The following is a 27,399-nucleotide window of genomic DNA, read 5'->3' on the forward strand; positions in this document are numbered from 1 at the left end:
AAAAAATTAAAAATACTAAAGATGATTTTGACTATAATCTCTCATTTCCAGAGATAACACCATTAGTTAAGTTCTATGCCTTTTCTTCCAGACTTAATGAAAATTTGTTTACTCACATTTACCACATACTCAGAAAATATGTGGTATCTCTGAGAGTGTCTGTATCATAAGACTTTTTAAGAATTGTGGTAAAATAGAAAACAGAACCATTTTAGCCATTTTACCATATTTTAGTGTACAGTTCAGTGGCATTAGGGATATTCACGTTGGTTGTGCAGCCATTTCCAGAACTTTCCCATCTTCCTAAACTGGTACTCTACCCAATTAAACTGTAAACCCATTTCACTCCATGCATCCCTGGTAACCAGTCTTCTACTTTCTGTCTCTGAAATTGATTATTTGAACGCCCTCACATGAATAGAATCATACAGTGTTTGTCCTTTTATGTCTGGCTTATTTTACTTAGCATGATGTCTTCAGAGTTCATTCATGTAGCATGTGTCAGAATTTCATTCTTTTTAAGGCTGAGTAACATTCCATTTTAGGTATATGCCACATTTTGTTTAGCTGTTCATCAGTTGATGGACATTTGGGTTGTTCCCACTTTTTGACTCTGGCAAGTAATGCTGCTGTGACACGGGTGTGCAGATATCTGTTCGGTTGCCTGCTTTCAGTACTTTTGAGTGTATTCATTGAAGTGAAGTTGCTGGATCATATTCACAATTCTTTGTTTAATTTTTTGAACAAGTGCCCTATTATTTTCCTCCGTGGCGGCACCATTTTATATTCCCACTCGAAAGGTACCAATTTCTTCATATCCTTGCCCTCACTTCTTTTCTGTTTTTTTGTTAATAGCCATCCCCAATAGGTATGAGGTGGGATCTTGTTCTGATTTGCATTTCCCTTTTGCTTTGTGATGTTGAGCATCTGTTCATTTGCTGATTGGCCATTTGTGTGTCTTCTTTAGGGAAATATCTATTCAAGTGCTTTGTTCATTTTTGAATCATTTTATTGTTGAGTTGTAGGTCTTTATTTTGGATATTACGCCTTTATCAGATGTATGATTTGCAAATATTTTCTCCCATTCTGTAGATTGCCTTTTCACTCTATTGATAGTGTCCTTTGATATATAAAAGTTTTCCTTTTGTTTTTGTTTTTTTTTGTTTTTAAGTGGGCTCAACATCTACTATGGAGCCAGTACAGGGCTTAGATTCATGACCCTGAGATCAAGACCTGAGCTGAAATCTAGAGTCAGACACATAATTGACTGAGCCACCCAGGCACCCCTAATTTACATTTTGATGAATTCCATTTTCTGTTTTTTCTTTTGTTGCCTGCCCTGTTGGTGTCATATCCAATATATAAGAAGGTTTTGAAGGCTTTCTCCTGTGTTTTCATGTAAAGATTTTGTAATTTTAACTCTTTTAATATTTATTTTGACTTAATTTTTATATATGATATGAAGTAAATGAAGTTGGAAGAATGGACATTTTTCCTAAACCATTTGGGAATATTTTGCTGACCTGATATCCTATCACTCCCAAAAACATGAGTGTATATTTCCTGCCAACAAAGACATCTCTTAAAAACCTCAAAACATCCATTAAAAGCAGAAAATTACCACTGCCATTTCAGTACCATCCAATCCTCAGACTATGTTTACCTTTGAGTGATTATCCCATAACTGGTTTTTTAATTTATTATTTTTTATTTTATTTATTTTATTTTACTTTATTTTATTTTTAAAATTTATTTAGTTGATGGATAGAGATCACACATAGGCAGAGAGGCAGAGAGAGAGAGGAGGAAGCCGGCTCCCCGCTGAGCAGAAAGCCCGATGTGGGGCTCGATCCCAGGACCATAGGAACATGACCTAAGCTGAAGGCAGAGGCTTAACCCACTGAGCCACCCAGATGCCCCCCATAACTGGTCTTTTAAAGTGGTTCAGACCCATGTGTTGCATTTTATTTATTTATTTATTTATTTATATGTTACATTAGTCACCATACAGTACATCATTAGTTTTTGATGCCGTGTTTCATGATTCATTGTTTGCGTATATCACCCAGTGCTCCATGCAATACGTGCCATCCTTAATACCCATCACCTGGCTAACCGTTCCTCCCCCCCACCCCCAAACTCTCCATTTGTTTCTCGGAGTCCATAGTTCTGATTCCCCCCTCTTCATTTTCCCCTTCTTCTCCTAATGTCCTCCATGCTATTCCTTATGTTCCACAAGTAAGTGAAACCATATGATAATTGACTTACTCTGCTTGACTTATTTCACTCAGCATAATCTCCTCCAGTTCCACCCATGTTGATACAGAAGTTGGATATTCATCCTTTATGATGGCTGAGTAATATTTCATCGTATATATGGACCACAGTTGCTTTATCCATTTGTCCGTTATTTATTTATTTATTAAAAGATTTTATTTATTTATTTGACAGAAAGAGAGCGATCACAAGTAGGCAGAGAGTCAGAGAGGCAGGTCAGAGAGAGAGGGGGAAGCAAGGTTCCCTGCTGAGCAGAGAGCCTGATGTGGGGCTGGATACCAGGACCTTGAGATCATGACCTGAGCCGAAGGCAGAGGCTTAACCCACTGAGCCACCCAGGTGCCCCTGTCCATTTGTCTGTTGAATGGCATCTCTCAGTTTGGGTTTCTTTAAGACTAGATTCAGTGTGTGCGTGTGCGTGTTTATGTGTGTGTATACATGTATGTGTGTATATACGTGTGTGTTTGCACATGTCCTCTACCTAAGTGGTATTATAGTGTATATACTGTTCTGAGACATGCTTCTTTTATCTAGCAGTATAACTTGTTTTGTTACAATTAATTCATTCATTTTAACTGCAAGGTAGGATTCTTTTTTCACCCTCTCCTTCCACCCACCTGCCCTGCAACCCTCAGTTTGTTTTGTGAGATTAAGAGTCTCTTATGGTTTGTCTCCCTCCCAATCCCATCTTGTTTCATTTATTCTTTTCCTACCCCTCACAACCCCCATGCTGCATCTCCACTTCCTCATATCAGGGAGATCGTATGATAGTTGTCTTTCTCCGATTTTTGACTTATTTCTCTAAGCATAATACCCTCTAGTTCGATCCATGTCGTCACAAATGGCAAGATTTCATTTCTTTTGATGGCTGCATAGTATTCCATTGTATATATATTCCACATCTTCTTTATTTATTCATCTGTTGATGGACATCTAGGTTCTTTCCATAGTTTGGCTTTTGTGGACATTGCTGCTATAAACATTTGGGTGCATGTGCCCCTTTGGATCACTACATTTGTATCTTTAGGGTAAATACCCGGTAGTATGATTGCTGGGTCGTAGGGTAGCTCTATTTTCAGCTTTTTGAGGAACCTCCATGCTGTTTTCCAGAGTGGTTGTACCAGCTTGCATTCCCACCAACAGTGTAGGAGGGTTCCCCTTTCTCTGCAGGTAGGATTCTATTTTATGAAGATACTGTATTTTGTTTACTGTTCTCCTTTTGATGGATTTATGGGATTATGACAGTTTTTTATTGTTACTAACAATGATGCAAAAATCATCCCCTTTTTTTTTTTACATTTTTTTGTGGATGTAGATTTTCTAGGCAGTAGATTTTTATTATTATTTTAAAAATTTGAAGTATTTCAAACATGCCAAAAGTGTAGAGAATAATACAGCAACATTAACAATATTAACAATATTATATTGTTAAATATAAATATATTATGTTTATATAACATATAAATAATGTTATATATGTATTATATGTTTATATATTTTTACATATATATGTATTACATGTTTATAGAACATATAAATAATGTTATAAATATATAACAATATTAATAATATTAACAGTATTAACATTAGCAAATGTTAATATTGGCTCTGAATCTACGCTGGAAAAGTTGTCATCCCATTCGGTACGTGGAAGTTTTACTGGTATTTGCGCAAAGTTAGCATCTCACTGAGTGAGAATTACTATTAATGACAAATTGCCTCAAAAGTGTATATCTTTATTCAGGAGAGAGATATTTTGGGAGAACTCGTCATTTTTAAGGAGCTGAAAATATAGACCTTCCACCCAGATGTGAACTGTGAATAAAATACCAGGTAGGCTCAGCCAACTTTTCTTTTAGGCTTCTTTCATGTCTGTCTTAATAGAATTTAATGAAATGAAACCGGAGGAGGAATCACGAAAGGTTAAGAATAATAGACCTGAAAGACTGAAAGACTTGCTCATTTCTCCTTTTGGATCCCTTCCTTGGCTCTGGCATTGTGTGAGGTGAGAAGTATGTCCAGGAATTCATTCCAAGCCTATTTCAGTACCCGGGATAGATTGGTGATAAATTAGTTCTATACGGATGCATGACATTAGGCCAATCAAGGGAAGAAGGAAAGGAATTAGGTCAGAGCCCAGCTTACTTTATGAAGTCACAGGATATGGAATTCTCTAAAGATAAATAAATGCATAAATTCAGGACTCTTGGATCTCTTGCAGCCTTCCACCAGAGCCTAAGGCACATGGCCAGTTGTGTCTTCCTACAAGTCCTAGAAAAATGCATTCCACTTAAACACTGGCTCCTGTGAGCTTTGGAGATGTGATCTCAATACCTAGAAACAATGTCTCTGTGTTACTGTCAGTGGGTGTTTCAAGAGTTTTGTTTCTAATGCTAAATAACAACCTTGTGAAAATTCCTCCTGGCTTGTTGATTAACAGTGGACTACAGAGGAACCACAGAGATATCTTAACATTTAGAATGTGTTGGGGATCTCATTCCTGGCTGAAACAGTGTTTGGTGGGAATGGGACTTTCATAAATTGTGATTCCTAGAGAAAAGGCCTGTGGCCTTCAGCCTGAAAGACAGCAGTAACAGCGGTAACCACAACCAGGAGCTGGTTTGGGGCTTTCGTGGATTTTTGTTCTTAGTAGTTGAAGTACTATATATGTTAAGGCTCTGAAAATGAAATGCTGGTATTTCAGCATTCAGCAGAGCCCACGTTAACTTGTTTCAGCCCTTGATTTAGGATTGCGGCGTAGATAGTAATTCTGAGGTTTTTTCCCTGCATCTTTTCTAGGGATACACAGTATTTGGCATTTGAAGTGATGCTGTCTGGGGCTTCAGATTGCCTCTGCCTGTCTTAGAGATGTTGGTCTTATGAGTACCAACTCACATTTGTCCCCAAGGCTCTGAGAGAGGCAAAGGCAAGAGCCGGCAAACTATGTCCAACCTTCACTGTGAGCCGTGTCTTTGTGGTTACAGGGCTTGGGATGAACTGGCTGCTGGCATGGCCTGGCATTTTTTCTGGTAAGAGGAAAGTGGCTGCTGTAGAAGAAAAATGTCATTATGGGCTTGAACACTGTGTTTGGGCTGCAGGTAAACACTGGTGGATCAGTTAGCATCTTGGCATGGAGGGTGGGTCTGTTCCCAGGCACACTGTCTACTCTTCACCCCATCTGTCTCAATTAAATGCTGGGGGAATACACACAATACAGAGTATATAGCTTTTCCCTCCTTTCTTTATTTTTCCTCCTGAAGTCTCTTGAGGAGCTTGAAGGAAAGAAGAGAGGAGTAGCCTAAAGCAGCCTGGGAGTTGGGTAGTTTGGAATTCTGGCTTAATGGCTACTGGGTGACTTTGGCTACATCATGGAGCTCAGGTTTGGTGTCTTTGTGTTTTAGGTTAGAGGGTTTGGCAAAGTGGATCCTTGGGGACCTTTTTAGCTCTAGAATCTTAGATTTGGTAATGTTGACAGTTGGCTATTTTTTTTTTTTAAGATTTTATTTATTTATTTATTTGTCAGAGAGAGAGAGAGAGAGAGCGTGAGCGAGCGCACAAGCACGCAGAGTGGTAGCCAGAGGCGGTGAGAGAAGCAGGCTCCCCGCCAAGCAAGGAGCCCGATGCAGGACTTGATCCCAGAATCCCAGGATCATGATCCAAGCCGAAGGCAGCGGCTTAACTGATTGAGCCACCCAGGCATCCCGATAGTTGGCTATTTATACAACCTCCTTCATCTGCCCTCATTGGCTCTCTCTGTTGAAATGTTTTCCCTTAGGCCTTTATTCTCTGCAAGAACCCCACACCCCCAAATGGTTTTGCAGTCCCCACTGGAGACTGTTAGGCACTGTGCAATCATTGGTCTCTGTGCACCTTGATGGAGATCAGATGCTGGCTGAGGAGGGCACACATGTTAATAAGCCTTATGAACCGATTGCATTTCAGGTTGCTCAGCTCTGGCCTGAGAGAACCGCTTACATTCAGATTTAACTTCAGGTCAGCAGAACAAAGTAAAGCCCTGACAGTGGGGGAAAGGATTGCAGGCTTTCTCCTCTCCTCTTATCAGCCAACCTGAAAGTCTCAAAGGCCAAGTATTGCAGAAATAACAAATGCAAATAATATTCGCATTATGAATATATATCTTCCAGAATGTACTGGTATTTCTTTTTTTTTTTTTTTTAATAGAGATTTTATTTATTTATTTGACAGAGAGAGATCACAAGTAGACAGAGAGGCAGGCAGAGAGAGAGAGGGAAGCAGGCTCCCTGCTGAGTAGAGAGCCCAGTGCAGGACTGGATCCCAGGTTCCCAAGATCATGACCTGAGCCGAAGGCAGCGGCTTAACCCACTGAGCCACCCAGGCGCCCACGTACTGGTATTTCCATTTGCTTTGAGTAGGAGGCTCATTTCTGTTCTTGATCCATACCTGTATATGTAGAAATTGGGCCAGTTACGTTTTTTTTTCCCCCTTCTCACAAGTAAGTATTGTTGACTGTACTGTACTCTTCATGTGCCTGATTTCTGGTTTAGTCATGGAAACAAGAAAGAGAAATCAGGCAAGGTTCCTTTCTTTAGGGAGGTGGAAATCACACTGGGACAGTTCTGAGAAGCAACATTTTCCTGGTGCTGAGGGAGGGAGTGGAATACACAGAGCTTTGGGTGGGGAATTGGTCATCCAAACAGATGTCCATGAGTAGATATCAAATATCTGAGTTGAGTCTTGAAGAGTGAAGAAGAGGTGGCTGGGTCTGAAAGCTTGGGCAGGAGCTGGCATGTTCCTGGAAGAGCATGAACAAGGGGAGGGAGGCTTGAACCTGTCCAATGGGATAACAAGCAGTTTCAGTCTCATGGCGAGAAGGCTGCACGTGGGGAGAGGCAGGCAGATGGGATGGAAGAATGACAGTGGTATTCAGGGTCCCGGGAAGGAGCTTGGGGCTTGGGCATTTGGCAGGGTGCAGCCACTGTGGATAGTTCAGCAGGATGGGAAGGTCATGTTTGCTCCTTAGCTTTGACCCTCTTAGATTGGACTGGAGAGGAGAGGCGGGGACCTGAGAGGTGAGCATGGCCTTTGACCAGTATAGACGGGATCCGAGTGTCATTCAGATGGGCAGCGGGGACAACGAGCCAGAAAGGAGGGGACTGCTTGATCATGGCAGTTGGGTGGTTTGGTTTCTGGTGGAAGTGACGAGGGGATGGTGGCGTCATCAACTTAGAGGGGCCCACATCAGGAGCAGTGTTTTTAAAAGGTCTCCTCTATTCCTTAAATTACTATGGCCTCCTATCCTTGCCGTCCTTCTTCATAACAAAGCCTGTACCTCTGCTCCCTCTACCCTCAGCACCTTGCTTCAGACTGCAGCCTGTTCTACCTCCATTCTTGCACTGTATTCCCTGTGTCTCTTACCCTCTCCACCTCTTCTTTGCAAGGCTTATCACCTTCTAAAATGTTATAACTGTGTCTGTTGGTTATTTATTTTGGAACGCTTACTCTTTATTTCCATGCTAGCATGTAAGTTCCCCAGGGACAGCAATCTTAGACCAGTTAAAGGAAGGCAATAGGCAGTTGAGAATCGAATATGTGCTATTTACTGTGTAAGAATATGTTATTTTACCAAGTAGGCATTACAGATTAATAGATGGAAGGATGTCTCAGTAAGCAGTAATTGGGCAACTAATTGGCAGTAATGGAAAATTAATCATTTTGGATCTTTACCTTATACTATACCTTAAAATAAATTTCGATGGAATTAGATAAATGTAATTAAAAAAAAATCTCACAGAACATCCTGACCTTCCTAGATATCAGAATGTATTACACAACACTCTAGTAATGAAAACAAATGGTGCAGAGCAAGAGAGAAACTATTAGCAAACTAGATGAGAGACCTGAAAGAATTATTTAGGAGAAGTTTGGTATGTAATAAAGGCAGCGTTTCAGATCATTGGGCAAGAGGTGGGTTTTCAACAAAGGTGTTACAGTTGGCCAGTTAGTTTTAAAAAATCGAATGCAATAGAAGTATATGGACTTCTATGAGAAAACATAGTGGCTATATTGTATGAAATGAGCATTTCTCTAGAGAATACTTGTAGTGTGATTCCAGTTACAGAAAAGCAAAGACTGTTGGTACATAATCCATTTATCTGCCTCCCCACTTTCATGGATCCTTTGTCTCCAGTACGTTCTGATAAAGAGAGGATTTGTCTTAAACTCTCAAGACTGAGCCCCTTAAGAGTGGCCTCAGTGCTTCTTTTGGCCCTCTCTGCAGGGCTGGGCTGACTACCCTCCTGGCCAGTGTTGGAACTCCTGGGTCCTGGTATAAGGGTGAGGCCTGGGCAGCCTGCCCTACCCTGAGATAGTTCAGTGTTATTTTTCTGGAAAGGAGTCTGAATACCAAGACTTTACAAAGGTCCCCCAGGGGTTCCAGCATGCAGCTAATGCTAAAAATCACTGTTCTAATTGGATCTGGTAAGAATTCCTTCTTTTGGGGTATAACACAAGATGTAGCCAGGAATGTAGCTCCAAAGGATTAGGGCATAGGGCTCACCAGATTCTTATAGTTATATAGAGATGGGGGTGTAACTGCTATATTTTTAACCAGCCCACTTATTAAAGAGTACAGAATGTCTTCCGGGGTTGTCAATCCAGAGGATGGGAGGTGGGGCCTTTAGCTACTGGGTCCTGTCCCCATTGGCTATCCAAACAGGTGAGCAGAATTGCGTGGCTTCCTAGAAAGTCTGAGGCGCAAAGACCCTCAGTGCTTGAGGAGTCTGGCTGTCAACTGAGCTGGAGCTTGCATGCAACTGTCTGCAGCAGCCAGGGCTGATGTCAGAGATGGGTCAAGGGGAAAGCGTTCAAAAGGGTCTGCATTTAGGTTTTTGTATATTCTCATGTACCCCATCCTTAAAATTAAGTGTACTTCTAGGCAATTTGTGGGATTGTCAATAAATACTACCAGGAACATAGTAGTTGTTAAGAGTAAAGTATTCTGTAAAGCAGTGAGTCCCATATCTGTTTTATGTGTTAAGTCTGGTAGAGTAGCTCCTGGGAAGATTAGAAGTCAAGTGGGGTCCTTGGCAACACTTTTCCTTTCTGATTCCTGCTTGGCTTATTTTTGGGAATTGGCAGGTGAGCCTGCATGGGCCCATCCAGATTTTGGACCAAGTAAGATATAGCCTGAGGGCCTCAGAAGGTAGTGAGGGGTAAGGGGAAAGGGCAAACACTCTTGCAGGGACTTAATGAAGTGACCCTTCTTGTTCCAATTGTTTATGAAGTGTGTCGCTGGATAGGGTGTTGGGGATGACTATGACAAGGGCCTTGCCAGGTTCAGTATTTCCAGCCTCCCTTGGGCCCTTGGGTCTCACTTCTTCAGTGTGGCATATCTCAGATGTGAGGGACGAGGTCGTGCTGGGGATTCGGGTGGGGTGGGGGAGATGCTTGGGAACAGGCTGGCTGATTTGCTGTAGAAATCTAATTTTTTAAAAAAAGTTTTATTTAGGTATTCTCTACACCCAACTTGGGGCTTGAACTCGTGACTGCGAGATCGAGAGTCCCATGCTCTTCTGACTGAGTCAGCCAGGTGCCCCAGAAATCAAATTTTTGCCAGGGTGGCTGAAACCTCCTGGAGCAAAAAGGGCTTATTCAACTGTGGATGTGATGAATATGTCATGGCTCAATACTCTGTTACTGGCTATTAAGAACAAGGGCCAGATTCCATAAGTTATCTTTGTTTGAATTTTAATATTGATCTAAAGTGTACAGATAAATGAAGTAGTAGCTCAGTTTCACTGTTGAGTATGAAATAAAAATACTCTAGAAATTAAGGAAGTTTATAAAACTGAATCATTTTACTTCTCAGTGGCTTCTAATTAATGTGAGAGGCAAATCCTGCTTGTTTGAAAGTTCATGCTAGTTCATAAACTTCTGATCTGCCATCTAACTTTGGGTAGTAGCTCTGGTATTCTGTCTTTATTTTATTTCATTTCATTTTTTAGAAAGATTTATTTTATTTATTTATTTATTTATTTTTTTTAAAAAGATTTTATTTATTTATTTGACAGAGAGAAATCACAAGTAGTCGGAAAGGCAGGCAGAGAGAAAGAGAGAGGGAAGCAGGCTCCCTGCTGAGCAGAGAGCCCGATGCGGGACTCGATCCCAGGACCCTGAGATCATGACCTGAGCCGAAGGCAGCGGCCTAACCCACTGAGCCACCCAGGCGCCCCAGATTTATTTATTTTAGAGAGAGAGAGCAAGAGCAAGGGAGAGAGCATGTGAGCATGGGGTGGAGGGGCAGAGGGAGAGGAAGAGAAAATCTTTTTATTTTTATTTTTTTTTTTTTTAAGATTTTATTTATTTGACAGAGAGAGATCACAAGTAGGCAGAGAGGCAGGCAGAGAGAGAGGAGGAAGCAGGCACCCTGCTGAGCAGAGAGCCCGATGTGGGACTCGATCCCAGGACCCTGAGATCATGACCTGAGCCAAAGGCAGCGGCTTAACCCACTGAGCCACCCAGGCGCCCCAGGAAGAGAAAATCTTAAACAGACTGTACGCTGAGCATGGAGCCTGATGTGGGTCCGTGTCCTCCATCTCATGACCCTATGATCATAAAACCAGGAGTTGAGCACTTAACCAACTTACCACCCAAACACTCCTATTTTATTTTATTAAAAAAATTTTTAAGTAATCTCTACACCCAACGTAGAGGATGTCACTCACATCCTCTATTGACTGAGCCAGTTAGACACTCCCCAATAGCTCTGGTGTTCTTTCCAAAAGTTTCTTTTCTTTTTCAAATGAATATTATGAAACGGTTTCTTTTTTGAAGTCTATAACTCTAAAAGTAAACCTTGCTTTTCAAAAATGAAATTGTTATACACGAAGGAGGATTGTAATAAATAGCAGACTATCATTATTAATAAAAATGGATTTGAGAACTGACAGTTTTTAAGTTCCACATCTACACATGTGACCCTCACAAGGACTGAGGGAGAGGAGCAGCTCAGTCCTCACCTTAAATGACTGGTTCAAGGTCATGAGACATGGCCATTAAGTGGGAGAGCTGCATTCCAACAGAAGACCGTTTTTCAGACTGCACTGCCTCTGATTTCTTTTTTTTTTAAAATATATATATATATATATATATATTTTTAAAGATTTTATTTATTTATCTGTCAGAGAGAGAGAGAGTGAGAGCGAGCACAGGCAGACAGAGTGGAAGGCAGAGGCAGAGGGAGAAGCAGGCTCCCTGCGGAGCAAGGAGCCCGATGTGGGACTTGATCCCAGGACGCTGGGATCATGACCTGAGCCAAAGGCAGCTGCTTAACCAACTGAGCCACCCAGGCGTCCCTTAAATATATATTTTTAATTTATTTGTCAGACAGAGAGCGTGAGAGCGAGCACACACAGAGTGGCAGGCAGAGACAGACAGAGAAGCAGGCTCCCCGCTGAGCAAGGAGTCCGATGTGGGACTCGATCCCAGGACGCTGGGATCATGACCTGAGCCGAAGGCAGCCGCTTAACCAGCTGAGCCACCCAGGCGTCCCCTGCCTCTGATTTCTGACTGAATTTCCTTAACTACGGTCTTTCTGATTTATTTTGTGGTCTGTTTAAACAAACAAAGCCTCAGGATTTCTCAGACCAGTAGGTGACTCTGGGAGTTAGCTTTTTTAGAAGGTGTCCATGTCCTTGCTGTTTGACCTTGGAGGTGCACCTTCGGTTCACTCTATAGTTGCCCTGAGGTTTACAAGTCTGTGTGTTCCTTTTCTTCCCAAAGGTTGGATGGTATTGACCAGAGTCCCTCAGTACTGCTTACAAAGCTATTCTTTGGAGCTTCCTCATTCTGTGGTATTTCTCCAGGCCAAAGCTCTGGGAATCCCTGGCTTGTCTCCTGAACCTGTGTATCTCAGAGTCTGAGGCATTGTCTGAGCTTGACAGGCTGGAAAAAAAATTTTGTTGAGTAAAAGGTTAGCTTAATAAGGGAATCTTCAGTTTTATACATATGGAAATCAAAGTATTTTACAGTGTTAAAAGAACCTCCTTTCTTGAACATTACTCAGTATTAACAGTTTTTTGGTTAAGATTATATTATTATTATTATTATCATTTAAAAAAATAGTCACAGCTGGGAAAATGAATACATGTGTATGGATCATGCATCTATTTATTTTAATTAATTAATTATTTTTTCTTTTTTTAAACATTTTTTATTTTTTATTAACATATAATGTATTATTAGCCCCAGGAGTACAGGTCTGTGAATCGTTTACACATTTCACAGCACTCACCATAGTACATACCCTCCCCAATGTCCATAATCCAATGACCCTCCCCCTAGCCCCCTTGCACAGCAACTCTCAGTTTGTTTTGTGAGATTAAGAGTCTCTTATGGTTTGTCTCCCTTCCGGTCCCATCTTGTTTCATTTTTTTCCTTCCCTGTCCCCCAACCCCCCCACATTGCCTCTCAAATTCTTCATATCTGGGAGATCATATGATAGTTGTCTTTCTGATTGATTTATGTCACTCAGCATAATACCCTCTAGTTCCATCCATGTCGTTGCAAATGGCAAGATTTCATTTCTTTGATGGCTGCATAGTATTCCATTGTGCGCGCGCGCGCGCGTGCGTGTGTGCGTGTGTATGTATGTGTATCACATCTTCTTTATCCATTCATCTGTTGATGGACATCTAGATTCTTTCCATAGTTTGGCTATGGTGGACATTGCTGGTATAAACATTCAGGTGTATGTGCCCCTTTGGATCACTACATTTGTGTCTTTAGGGTAAATACCCAGTAGTGTGAATGCTGGGTTGTAGGGTAGCTCTATTTTCAACTTTTTGAGGAACCTCCATGCTGTTTTCCAGAGTGGTTGCACCAGCTTGCATTCCCACCAACAGTGTAGGAGGGTTCCCCTTTCTCCGCATCCTCGCCAGCATCTGTCATTTCCTGACTTGTTAATTTTAGCCATTCTGACTGGTGTGGGGTGGTATCTCATTGTGATTTTGATTTGTATTTCCCTGATGCCGAGCGATGCGGAGCACTTTTTTTATGTGTCTGTTGGCCATCTGGATGTCTTCTTTGCAGAAATGTCTGTTCATGTCCTCTGCTCATTTCTTGATTGGATTATTTGTTCTTTGGGTGTTGAGTTTGATAAGTTCCTTATAGATTTTGGATATTAGCCCATGTTGTTTGCAAATATTTTCTCCCATTCTGTCAGTTGTCTTTTAGTTTTGTTGACTGTTTCCTTTGCTGTGCAAAAGCTTTTGATCTTGATGAAGTCCCAGTAGTTCATTTTTGCCCTTGCTTCCCTTGCCTTTGGCGATATTTCTAGGAAGAAGTTGCTGTGGTTGAGGTTGGAGAGGTTGCTGCCTGTGTTCTCAAGGATTTTGATGGATTCCTTTTTCACATTGAGGTCTTTCATCCATTTTGAGTTTATTTTTGTGTGTGATTTAAGGAAATGGTCCAATTTCATTTTTCTGCATGTGGCTGTCCAATTTTCCCAATACCATTTGTTGAAGAGACTGTCTTTTTTCCATTGGACATTCTTTCCTGCTTTGTCAAAGATTAGTTGACCATAGAGTTGAGGGTCTATTTCTGGGCTCTCTATTCTGTTCCATTGATCTATGTTATTTATTTACTTATTTATTTTAAAAAGATTTTTATTTATTTATTTGACAGAAAGAGATCACACGTCGGCAGAGAGGCAGGCAGAGAGAGAGAGAGGAGGAAGCAGGCTCCCTGCTGAGCAGAGAGCCCGATGTGGGGCTCGATCCCAGGACCCTGAGATCATGACCTGAGCCGAAGGCAGCGGCTTAACCCACTGAGCCACCCAGGCGCCCAGTGTTATTTATTTTTAATTTAAGATTTTATTTATTTATTTGACAGAGAGAGACACAGCGAGAGAAGGAACACAGGCAGGGGGAATGGGAGAGGGAGAGACAGGCTTTCCACCGAGCGGGGAGCCCGATTCAGAGCTTGATCCCAGAACCCTGGGATCATGACCTGAGCCGGAGGCAGACACTTAATTGACTGAGTCACCCAGGTGCCCCCATCTATTTTATTTTAATCTGTAATTTAAATTATAAAGTTATTTCAGAGAGGGTTTTTGGTTTTTAGGATATTTAGCTATGTTATGATAATTACATTTAAATTTAATTTCAGTTATACCAAGACAAGAACCCTGAATTTTAGGGTTTATAAGGTAGTGTAGGAAATGAGGGAATATTTCCTATTCAGTATCTTTGTTTTCCAGACAAGCTCAGGAACTCTCTTAAGTTAATCTAGATACAAATAGCTTCGATTACCACTGAGTTTATGTGAGTGATTATAGTAGACTAATGAGTTAATCAGCTAACAGCCCATTCTAACCACGGATGTACTAGATCAATTGCTTTATGTGCCTGGGTTAGTTTTTTCTGCCCCTTTTAGTGAGCATGATAATTTCTGTTTATTACAAGGGTTAGTCAGTTTTAATTATGGCAGTTTTTCTGAAATATCATTTTTACAACTTTGTATTATAGCAAACTTCAAACTCACAGAGGATAGTATAACAAATTGCCATATCTGCATTATCCTGTGTCAGGACGGACTGTCATTCGTCACAGGAAGTTCTCATTGATTGGGTCTTCCCGTGTGTACGGCATGGCTGTGGGCCCTGCGGGTTGAGTTCAGCTGGAGGGAAGTGTGGGCAGAGCACACACACATCAGGGGGATTGTTGTGGGGACCATAGAGAATCTTCCACTGAATGGCTGTCGTCTTTCCCTGTTTGCCGTATTCTTCCCTATTTGATTTAGTTTTCATTTTTTTTCTAACACAGGCAGTATGGCAGAAACAAGCTTGTAAACACATCTTTACCTGCTGGTGTATTTCTATTGGATAATGGAAGGAACATCTAGATATGGAGGAGGTTTAGATATTTTCATTTTTCCTTCTGATGATATTGTGATCTGATCAATTTTAACAATTTTGCTTTTTTTCTTAGAAGTCCTGGGTTATTTTCTGAATGGAAATCTTTATTGGGATTATCTTAAATACTAGCTGCTGCAGCACACAAACTCAGAACCTCTGTGGCTTACCACGAAGTTAATCTCACCAAAGTATGATGTGGGTTGGAGGGGATCTACTCCATTTGCTGACTCGGGGGTCCTGACTCCCTTGAGCTTATAACACTGGCCTCCCAGGCAGGGGAAGAGGGGGATAGTGTCACCTCATCAACTCTTATGTATCACCTTTGCTCATATTCTCATCTAAATCACTCACTTCATGAGGGGCTGAGAACATTAGGCATAGTGTATTCCCAAACACTTGATGTCTGCCTACCAGGGAATAGGAGGTTTGAAATCAAGCTAGACTCCTTTCATGACCATGTCAGAACAACCTTTCCAAGTACATTCTGGAAAACTACACCTTTCAAGGAGCCCTTCAAGGAATGGATTTAGTGTCATTTGTATTTTAGTGGCAATATTCTTTTTTTGTTGTTGCTTTAAATGTATTTTATTTTTTAAACTTTTTTATTTTGAAATAGTTTGTGACATTCATGGGTGATGCATTCCAAAAACCCCATATATACTCTGAAACCTATCTATACTGTGTTTTATAGTATTTTTTTTTAAAAGATTTTATTTATTTATTTGACAGAGAGAGAGATCACAAGTAGGCAAAGAGGCAGGCAGAGAGAGAGAGGAGGAAGCAGGCTCCGTGCTGAGCAGAGAGCCCGATGTGGGACTCGATCCCAGGATCCTGAGATCATGACCTGAGCCGAAGGCAGCGGCCCAACCCACTGAGCTACCCAGGCGCCCCAACTGAGTTTTTTTTTTTTTTTTTTTTTTTTTTTTTAAAGATTTTATTTATTTATTTGACAGAGAGAGATCACAAGTAGGCAGAGAGGCAGGCAGAGAGAGAGAGAGAGGAGGAAGCAGGCTCCCCGCCGAGCAGAGAGCCCGATGCGGGACTCGATCCCAGTACCCTGAGATCATGACCTGAGCCGAAGGCAGCGGCTTAACCCACTGAGCCACCCAGGCGCCCCCAACTGAGTTTTATAGTATTGAACCCTACATATACACTATGTTTTGTCCTATACCTATATATCTGTGAAAGTTTAATTTATAAGTTAGGCACAGTCAGAGATTAACAGCCATAACTAGTGATAGAATAGAACAATTATACAAGTTATGTGAATGTCTTCTCTCTCAAAATACCTTATCGTACTATACTCACCCAACTCGTGATGATGTGAGATGATAAAATGCTTGTGTGAATAGATGAAGCGAGGTGAATGACAGTAGGCACTGTGACGCAGCATTAGGCTACTGTTGACTTTCTGATGATAGGTCAGAAGGAGAAGCATCTGCTTCCTGACCACATTTGACCATGGGTAACTGAAACCGTAGAAAACGAAACCTCAGATGAGGGGGGATGAAAATAGCGCACAGGGTACTTGTGTGCCTTTACTCAGCTTCCCCTGATAATAACATCTTTCATAACCATAGTGTAATGGTTGAGACCAGAAAATTAGCATGGATGTTATTAATTTACAGATCTTACTTGAATTTTTTCAAAGGGAGTGGTGTTATAACTAAAGCCAGAGTTGTTCTCAGGTTCCTGTTTGCATATCCCTATTGCCCATAGGTGGGCTGTCCTGGCTCACAGGTTTCTCTTACTTTACAGATTAGCCCGATGAACTGAGAATCCACCAAGAACCCCAGGCTAGGCCCCACACTGCTGAATGTAACGCAGCACTAGGCATTTTGTAGTTCATGTATTACTACTCTGTTGACAGTATTCCAGAACAAGCCAGGGGAAAGAAAGTCTTTCTTACTTATTAGATAGTAGGCAAAGAACCTCCAATAGTCTTGGGGACTTTTAAGATAAATAAGACCTAAAACTGCTTTAATTCTCACTTTTCCATAACCTCCTGTGGCCATAGGATAGGATTATCCTAATATGGGCTTAGATACAGAAGGGTCAAACTGAGGGGTCTGGATCAATCAGCAGAAAATTACTCTCATTGCTACCTTAATTCAAGTCTACCGAGTGCCTGGAATCTTGTAAAGAAATATGGGTATATTAGTCCTCTATTCTTGTGGAACAAATTAACCAGAATGTAGTGGCTTAAAATATCAATACGTATATATTATCTTGTATACTTTCTGTGAGTCAGGAATTCAGGAATAGTTTAGCTGGGTGGTTCTGGCTCAGGGTCTCTTGTGGGGTTGTAGTTATCAGCTGGCCTTGCAGTCATCTGAAGTATAGGCTAGGGCTGGAGGATGGTCTGGGGCTTTCAGGATGGTCCGTAGGATTGGCAGTTTGGGCTTGGCTACTGGCAGGAGGCGTGGGTTCCTGTCCACATGGACCTCCTTCTAGGCCTGTGGGATATGGCTATAACATGGCAACTGGCTTTCTCTAGGGTGAGCAGTTCAAGAGGGAACAAGGAGGGTCATCAGTGACATATCATCATTTCCACAATATCCTGTTGGTTAAATAGGTTAGCCCTATTCACTGTGGGAGGGAGTACATAAAGCCTGAAAACCAGGAAGTGAGGATCCTTGGGGGCCATCTTGGAGACTGGCTACCACAGTGGGAGACAGAGAAGCAACAAGGCTCAGTGACACTGAATTTTTCATGTATTGAAAAAATAGTATTAATTACAATTACATAATACTGGAGATTTGGGTCTCATGGCCACTGTGTTCTTTTGGATTTTTATGAAAAACAAATCAAAACCAAGAACCATCAAAAGAAAGTGGCGCTCATCAACATCAAAGTTTGGTGGGCAGAAGTAAAGATTTTGAATCAGAAGGTTTGAATTCCTACAAGGTTGTCATGGGGAACAAAGAGGATGATGATCCCTGCCCTGTGGACTTCATGGGCTATTTTGAAGAACGAAATGGATTGTGAGGGGACATGAATTATGCAGGGTGTTATAGGAATATTAATTATGATAATGAGGGAGATTTTAAAAAATCCTGTTAGCTTTGTTTAGTACTTAAACCTGGAAGCAACTGAGTATATTTTTCAGACCAAATGTTTTAGGATTGAGCTTATTTTATTTATTTATTTATTTATTGTGCTGGATAAAAATTCCAGTGACTACGAGTACCTTTATTACAAGGAGCTGTAGGATCAAAGACATGAGGTTGCTGGTGGGGGAACCTTCATAGTTTTGTAAGGAAGTTTAAATCCAGGAGCCAGATCCATTTGGAGTATTCTTCAGAGCCTTTCCATCTAGGATTGGGCATTTTCCCTGTTTGCCATTGCCATTGGCCTGTCCTGAATGTTTGCCTCTGACTTCTTTTCATACATCAGTGTTTCAAATCCAAGAATTTTCTCCTGGTTCTTTCATCTTGGGGAGGCAAGAATTCACAGGATCATCAACCTACTTGTGGTTTATGAGGTCTGTGGCTAAATGTGTGGGCTGTAATCTCTGAGATTTGAGGGACAGATCTTGGGAGAAATGGTTAGAAAGTGAATTTAAGGCCAGGCAAAGGCTTCTGAAAAATCCATGTTATAGGTAGGAAAAGCTTGAATTATCATAAATATTTGGTGCCCAGTGTTTTGCTATAAGCTTTGCCTCATTAGTGTTAGCCTATCCACACAAAGTTATTTGTTCAGCCCCTTTCCATGGATATCTGGGGGAAGAGCATTTCAGGGTGAGAGCTTAAAGGCCTGGGATGTGTGTGTATTAAAGATTTAACGGTAGGTCTAAATATCAAACTGTCACCAGTCTCTTCTATTTTTACTTAATTTCTAATAATTAAATGCTTGTAATGCTTTATGTCTTTGTAGTAGATATTAATACATGCAAATGTTGATGAAATTTAACTTTATTTCTGAAATGAAGGAATCGTGCCATCTAGTTTCATTTCTTTTTTTTTATTTTTATTTTTATTTTTTTTTAAAGATTTTATTTATTTATTTGACAGACAGAGATCACAAGTAGACAGAGAGGCAGGCAGAGAGAGAGAGAGAGAGGGAAGCAGGCTCCCTGCTGAGCAGAGAGCCCGATGTGGGGCTCTATCCCAGGACCCTGAGATCATGACCTGAGCCGAAGGCAGCGGCTTAACCCACTGAGCCACCCAGGCACCCCACTTTTTTTTTTTTTAAAGATTCTATTTTATTTGACAGACAGAGATCACAAGTAGGCAGAGAGGCAGGCAGAGAGAGAGGAGGAAGCAGGCTCTCCGCCGAGCAGAGTCCGACGCCGGGCTCGATCCCAGGACCCTGGGATCATGAACTGAGCCGAAGGCAGAGGCTTAAACCCACTGAGCCACCCAGGTGCCCCCATCTAGTTTCATTTCTCAATGGCCACTAATGATACTAGTTTGGGCTGAACCCCAGATAAACACAGATAACTTGGTTAGTGGGAGTGTTAGAAGAGGAGGATCATGACTTTTTCTTTTTTTCTTCCAGCTTTATTGAGATGTAATTGGCATATAACATTGTATAACTTTAAGGTGCACAATGAGATTTTATATATATATATATGGTGAAATGATTACTACATTGAGGTTAACACCTCTGTCACCTCAGAGAATTACAAGTTTCTTTTTCTGGCAGGAACATTTAACATTATTCTCTTAGCAATTTTCAAGTGTATAAAACAGTATTGTTAATGTAGGCAATGTGCTGTATGTCACATCCTCAGAACTTACTTATCTTATAATGGAAATTTTATACTCTTTGACCAATATTTCCCCACTTCTCCCACTCTCCAGCCCCTGGCAACCACCATTCTACCTTCTTTATAGGAGTTGGATTTATTTTGGATTCTACATATAAGTAAGATCATATAGTATTTATCGTTCTCTAACTTCTTTCACTTAGCATAATGTCCTCAACAACATCCATGTTGTTACAAAATGTTGTTACAAAAAGTTATACAATGTTATGACTGAATAATACTCCATTATATAGATAGGTAGGTAGACAGAGATAGATATATCAGACTTTCTTTATTCATTTATCTGCCAGTGGACACTTAGGTTATTTCTGTGTTTTGGATACTATAAATATGCTGTAATGAACATAGAGGTGCAGATATTTCTTTGAGATCGTGATTTCATTTCTTTTGGGTATATAAACAGGAGTAGAATTATGGGATCATGTGGTAGTTCTATTTTTAACTTTTTGGAAAACCTCTATACTGTTTTTTTTTTTTTTTTTTAATATTTTATTTATTTATTTGACAGAGAGAAATCATAAGTAGATGGAGAGGCAGGCAGAGGGAGAGGGAAGCAGGCTCTCTGCCGAGCAGAGAGCCCGATGCGGGACTCGATCCCAGGACTCTGAGATCATGACCTGAGCTGAAGGCAGCAGCTTAACCCACTGAGCCATCCAGGCGCCCCTCCATACTGTTTTTTGTCATGACTGCACCAATTTCCATTGCCACCACCAAGGGTTCCCTTTTCTCCACACCCTCACCAGCATTTGTTATCTCATCTTTTTGATAATAACCATTCTAGCAGGTGTGAGGTGATATCTTACTGTAGTTTTCATTTGCATTTTCCTGATGAAAATGCATGTTGGACATCTTTTCATATACCTTTTGGCCACTTGTATATCTTCTTTGGAAAAATATGTTCAAGGTCTTCTGCGCAATTCAAAAATGGGATTATTGGGTTTTTTTTTTTTTGCTGGTGAATTGTATGAATTTCTTATGTATTTTGGATATTAACCCTTTATCTTATATATGATTTGCAAATATTGTTTCCCATTCCTTTGGTTGTCTTTTCATTTTGTTGATACGTTTGTTTTTCTTATCCCACTAGTTAAACATGATGGAGTTAAGATACTTAAGCTTCTGTTTCTCTGAGGTATTTATTATGAACAGAGCCCATGTTAGCAACAAAGAAGAATTTTTGGTAGAACCAGCTGACCCACTTATTCAAGGCTGGGACACTGGTTAGCAGTTGAAGATGTGTACAACATGAGCCTGAGCTTTGAGAAGTAGCACTCTGAGGCGTGGGATCTGGTTCAACACTGGCTTGTGTTACTCACCTTTCTGTATAGAAAGTAGGTAAAGTGCCTGGACTGGTATCTCTGGCACATTTTAGATGCCGAACACAGAACTTTATAACTCTGTTTACAATGTCTGGGAAGTCTGGATGAATACTTTCTTTAAAAGAAGAAAATCGGTGAGTTGCCTGGGTGGCTTAGTAGGTTAGAGTCCCTTTGGCTCAGGTCATGATCTTAGGGTCCTGGGATCAAGTCCCACATTGGGCCCCTTGCTAAGTGAGGAGCCCTTTGCCTGCACTCCCCCTGCTCATGCACTCGTGCTCTCTCTCTCTGACAAATAAATAAAATCTTAAAAAAAATTGATGGGGTGCCTGGGTTGCTCAGTTGGTTAAGTGTCTGCCTTGACACTTGACCATGACCAGCTCAGGTCATGCTTGTGGGGTCCTGGTATGGAGCCCTGCATCAGGCTTCCTGCTTGGTGGGGAGTCAGCTTCTTCCTCTCCCTCTTTGGCACCCGCCCTACCTCTCTTGTGCATGTGCATGCTCTCTCTCTCTCAAGTAAATAAATAAAATCTTAAAAAAAAAAAAAAAAAAGAAAATTGGGGTACCTGGATGGCTCCTTTGGTTAAGCCTCTGACTCTTGATTTTGGCTCAGGTCATGATCTCTGTGTCATGAGATCGAACCCCACATTGGGCTCCACAGTGCATGTGGAGCTGCTTAAGATTCTCTCCCCTTCTTTCTCTGTTCCTCCCCTCCCTGGCTCTCTCTCTCCCCCCCCCCCCCCCAAAAAAAATCTGTAAGTACAGGTAACTCAAATGTGCATGGTTGCTTTCTTCAGAAGAATTTAAAATGTCAAAATAAGGTCTTTTTGTGTACCCACAAGAAAAGTGAAACAGACATCTTTCTGGGATATTGTCTGATTTGTCAGATCCTGAGTTAAGTGCTGAATAGCTTGACCAAAAGCAGCACCTGGTGTTGGCTTGTACTTTTGGCCCTGTTGGCATCACTGTGACTGCATGGGCTGACATGGGTTGGGGGGAATGGTAGGGGGCACTCGAAGATTTACTTTATTTATCATAATATGTATTACATTTATATATTATATACTTACATATAATGTACTATAGATTTATATAATATATGTTATATATTATATAATATGTAATTAATTAATTAATTAGCTTTATGGAATCTTTCTTCCCTGCTTCAGGAGCAACTACATATCCCTGTGATGGATATGTATCTATTTATGATGTTTCTATTTATGATGTTTAATTTCTCTGTTCTTGTCATATCAACTAAGCCTGAAAATGAGATCATTTAAACATCATTCTTTTAACTTCATGCCCAGGTTTCTTTAGTTTTTTTAAGTTTCATAGAGTTTCTTATGACTAATTAAAGTGTACTTTTAAAGACTTCTTTACTTAGCATAAAATACTTTTCCTTTGTTTTTTTATTTTTAAGGATTTATTTATTTGAAAGAGACAGAAAGAGAGGATGAGTGTATGTGAGTGTGTGGGGGTGCAGAGAAAGAGGGAGAGGGAGAATCTCAAGCAGACTTCCCACTGATCAGAGAGCCCAGTTCAGGGCTTGATCTCATGACTTGAGATCATGACCTGAGCTGAAACCAAGAGTTGGATGCTCAGCTGACTGAACCACCCAGATGACCCTAGCATAAAAGACTTCTTAAAATCAATGCTCTTTTTTTTTTTTTAAGATTTTATTTATTTATTGGACAGAGATCACAAGTAGGCAGAGGGGCAGGAAAAGAGAGAGAGGGACGCAGTCTCCCTTTGGAGCAGAGAGCCCAGTGCGGGGCTCAATCCCAGGACTCTGGGATCGTGACCTGAGCTGAAGGCAGAGGCTTTAACCCACTGAGCCACCCAAGCTCCCCAAAATCAATGCTCTTTTAACAACTTCAAGAAAACTTCAAAGTGTTAAAAAATTAGATAAATTCAGGAGACTTAAAGAGAGAAGTGAATTTGATTAGATAAAAATTAACCCTTCTTATACCATAAGGAAATTTAGAAGGTAAAAATTAGACAAGGAGAGCCTTTGGCTTTCAACTTGGAGGAAGCCAAGGTGCACCTTTCTTTTGTTGTCCCAAATCTTGGTTCATCCGACACCAACTGTCCAAGTTCAGCCCCAGTGAGATCAAAGTCATGTACCTGAGGTGCACTGGTTGGGGAGTTAATGCCACATCTGCTCTGGCCCCCAAGATCTGTTCCCTGGATTTGTTTCCCAAAATGACTGGTGATGACATCACAAAGGTAGCCAGTGATTGGAAGGGTCTGAGGATTATAGTGAGATGGACCATTCAGAACAGGCAGGCCCAAGTTGAAGTGGTACCTTCTGCCTCTGCCCTAATTATCAAAGCCCTCAAGAAACTGCCAGGAGGGTACCTGGGTGGCTCAGTCGTTAAGTGTCTGCCTTTGGCTCAGGTCACAATCTCAGGGTCATGGGACTGAGCTCCGCATTGGGCTTCCTGTTCGGTGGAGGGCTTGCTTCTCCCTCTCCCACTCTGCCTGCTGGTGTTCCCTCTCTTTTTGTCTCTCTCTGTGAAATTAAAAGAAAAAAAAAAAAAAGACCCTGCCAAGAGACCAAAAGTAGCAGAAAAACATGAAACACAGTGGAAATACCACCTTTGGAGGACTGTCAACATTGCTGGACAGATGTGGCACTAATCTGTAGCTAGAGAGTTCTCTGGAACATGAAAGAGATCTTGGAGACTGCCCAGTCTGTGGGCTGCAATGTTGATGGCCGCTACCCTCATGACATCGTAGGTGACATTAGCATTGGTACAGTGGAGTGCCTGGCTAGTTAAGGAATACAAAAGAAAATATTTCAATAAAGGATCATTTGACAACCCCCCAAAAAAAAGTTCGACTAGGAGAATATATTTTCAACTTTTTTTTTTGTCTCACAACATCAACTTTATTTGTATAAAAAAAGATATCATGGGAGTAATTTCCAAAGCGGCATCTCCTGTTTTCAACATTGTTTAAAAAAAGATTTTATTTATTTCTTTGACAGAGGGAGAGGGAGTGCACAAGTAGGGGGAGCAGCAGGCAGAGGGATAGGGAGAAGCAGTCTCCCCACTGAGCAGTGAGCCTGATGCGGAGCTCAATCCCAGGCCTCTGGGATCTTGATTTGAACTGAAGCTGCTTAACTGACTGAGCCAACTAGGTGCCCCTCAACATTTTTTTAAAAAAGATTTATTTATCTTAGAGAGTGAGAGCACGCATGAGCAGGGGGCTCATAAGGAGAGGGAGAGAAACACAGTCCCTGCTGAGCGTAGAGCCCAATGCGGCTTTTGATCCCACAACCCCAAGATTATGACCTGAGTTGAAATCAAGAATCAGGCGTCCCTATTTCCAACTTTTTTTTTTTTAAGATTTTATTTATTTATTTGACAGAGACAGATCACAAGTAGGCAGAGAGGCAGGCAGAGCGAGAGAGGGAAGCAGGCTCCCTGCTGAGCAGAGAGTCCGATGCGGGACTGGATCCCAGGACCCTGAGATCATGACCTGAGCCGCAGGCAGCGGCTTAACCCACTGAGCCACCCAGGTGCCCCATGTTTCCAACATTTTTTATTTTTAATTGAGGTAATTACAGATTTGCATGCAACTGGAAGAAATAATGCAGCAAGATATTGTGTACCTTCCACCCAGTTTCCTTTATGGCAGTATCTTGTAAAAGTATGGTATAATATCACAACCAGTGCATTGATTGAGTCCACACCCATCTTTAGGGTGAGTGTTTTTTTTTTTTTTTTTTGCCTATGGATGTCCAATTGATCCAGCACCATTTGTTGAAAAGGCTGTCTTTTTCTCCATTTTTATCAAAAACCATTGGACTTGCTTGTATAGATCCATTGTTGGGTTCTGTTATTTTGTTCCACTGACCTATGTGCCTGTCCGTCCACCACTACCACACTGTCTTGATTACTATAGCTATATAGTAAGCTTTAGTATTGGGCATAGTGATTCCTTCCATTTTATTCTTCTTTCCAGCCTTGTTTTAGTTATTCTGTGGCTTGTGCTTTCTCAAATAAATTTTAGAATAAGCTTGTCTATAAAAAACTAAGCTGGGATCTTGATAGGAATTGCATTAAACCTGTACATCAATTTGCAGTGAATTAACTTTTTTACTGTGTTGAGTCTTCTGATGCAGACACATGGTTTCTCTCTCCATTTATGAAATATTTTCTTTTTTACAAACAAATATCTAGTTCTTAGAATCCATAGTGCACTTCTACAAATCAATAATAAAAAATAAAAGCCAAAATTCTATAGGAAACTAGGAGAAGGCTATTTTCAGTCAGTTCTCACATGAAATACAAATAGCTTCTAAGATTTGAAAAGATGCTCAATCTTACCGGTGTTCCAGGAAATGCGAATTACAAGATTCCATTGTTGTGTATGATTAGAAAGGTAAAAATAAAATGGGGTAATAGTATTAATTGATAAGTATAAGAAAATGGGCATATTTTGATGTAGTCCCAATAGTTGATTTTTGCTTTTGTTTCCCTTGCCTTAGACGTACCTAGAAAAATGCTGATATTTCGATTAAAAACAGATGATATGAGAGAAATTACTGCCTGTGCTCTCTTCTAAGATTTTTATGGTTTCAGGTCTCATATTTAAGTCTGTAATCCATTTTGAGCTTGTTTTTGTGTATGATGTAAGAAAGTGGTCCAGTTTCATTCCTTTGCATATAATTGTGCAGTTTTCCCAACATTGTTTATTGAAGAGACTATCTCCTATTGCATATTACTGCCTCCTTTGTTGAAGATTAATTGACCATATAAATGTGGGTTTATTTCTGGACTTTTGTTCTATTGATCTGTGTGTCTGTTTCTGTGCCAGTACCATACTGTTTTTATTACTGCAGCTTTGTATTATATCTTGAAATCTGGAACTGTGGTAATTCCAGTTTCGTTCTTCTTTTTCATGATTGCTTTGGCTATTTTGGGTCTTTTGTGGTTGCATACAAATTTTAGGATTATTTGTTCTTGTTCTGGGAAAAATGCTGTTGATATTTTGATAGGGATTGCATTAAATGTGTAAATTGTTTTGGATAGTATGGACATTTTAACAGTATTTGTCCTTTCAGTCCATGTTCATGGAATGTTTTCTGTTTCTTTTTGTCTTCAGTTTCTTTCATCAGTGTTTTATACTTTTCACAGTATAGGTCTTTCATCTTTTTGGTTAAGTTTATTCCTAGGTATCTTTTTATTTTGGGTGAGATTTTTTTAAAGATTTATTAATTTATTTTAGAGAGAACGTGTGTGCATGTGCACAGGTGGGAGGGGCAGAGGGAGAGGGAAAGTGTAAACTCTGTGCTGAGTGTGGAGCCTGAGGCAGGGTGCAATCACACAACCTTGAAACCACAACCTGAGCTGAAACCAAAAGTCAAATGCCCAACTGACTGTGCTACCTAGGCAGCCCTGTTTAGGGTGCAGTTGTAAATGGGATTTTTTCTTAATTTCTTTTTCTGTTGTTTCATTGTTAGTGTATAGAAATGCAACAGACTTCTGTACATTGATTTTGTGTCCTGTGACTTTAATGAATTCATTTATCATGTCTAGTAGTTTATTGATAGAGTCCTTAGGGTTTTCTCTATATGGTATCATGTCATCTGCAAATAATTGAAAGTTTTACTTACCAGTTTGGATGCCTTTTGTTTCTTTTTGCTGTCTGATTGCTGAGGCTAGAATTTCCAGTACTGTGTTGAATAGAAGTGGTAAGAATGGCTACTGTTGTCCTATTTCTGATCTTAGGGGAAAAGCTTTTAGTATTTTACCACCGAGTATGGTGTTAGCTGTGGGGTTTTGGTTTTGTTTTGTTTTTTAAGATTTTTAAAATTTATTTGACAGACAGAGATCACAAGTAGGCAGAGAAGCAGGTAGAAAGAGAGGAGGAAGCAGGCTCCCTGCAGAGCAGAGAGCCCGATGCGGGGCTCAATCCCAAGATCCTGGGATCACGACCTGAGCTGAAGGCAGAGGCCTCAACCAACTGAGCCACCCAGGCGCCCCCCCCCCTTTTAAAAATATATGCCTTTTATTATGTTGAGGTATGTTCTCTCTAAAATCTGCTTTGTTGAAGGTTTTAATCATGAATAGATGTTGTATTTGTCAGGTGCTTTTTCTACATCTGTTGAAGTGATCATACAGTTTTTA

At 40.7% G+C, this 27,399-nt stretch overlaps 1 protein-coding gene and 1 pseudogene across 2 annotated transcripts in view; both read left to right on the forward strand.

The window, feature by feature from the left end:
• Window positions 1-27,399, forward strand: part of DTD1 (D-aminoacyl-tRNA deacylase 1) — a 173,205-nt gene that overhangs the window by 41,050 nt on the left and 104,756 nt on the right. The gene's annotated exons all lie outside the window — the stretch shown is intronic.
• LOC131808165 (large ribosomal subunit protein uL11-like) lies at window positions 22,260-26,449 on the forward strand (annotated as a pseudogene).

Source organism: Mustela lutreola, chromosome 9 (assembly GCF_030435805.1).
Source record: "Mustela lutreola isolate mMusLut2 chromosome 9, mMusLut2.pri, whole genome shotgun sequence".
Taxonomy (NCBI): Eukaryota; Metazoa; Chordata; class Mammalia; order Carnivora; family Mustelidae; genus Mustela; species Mustela lutreola.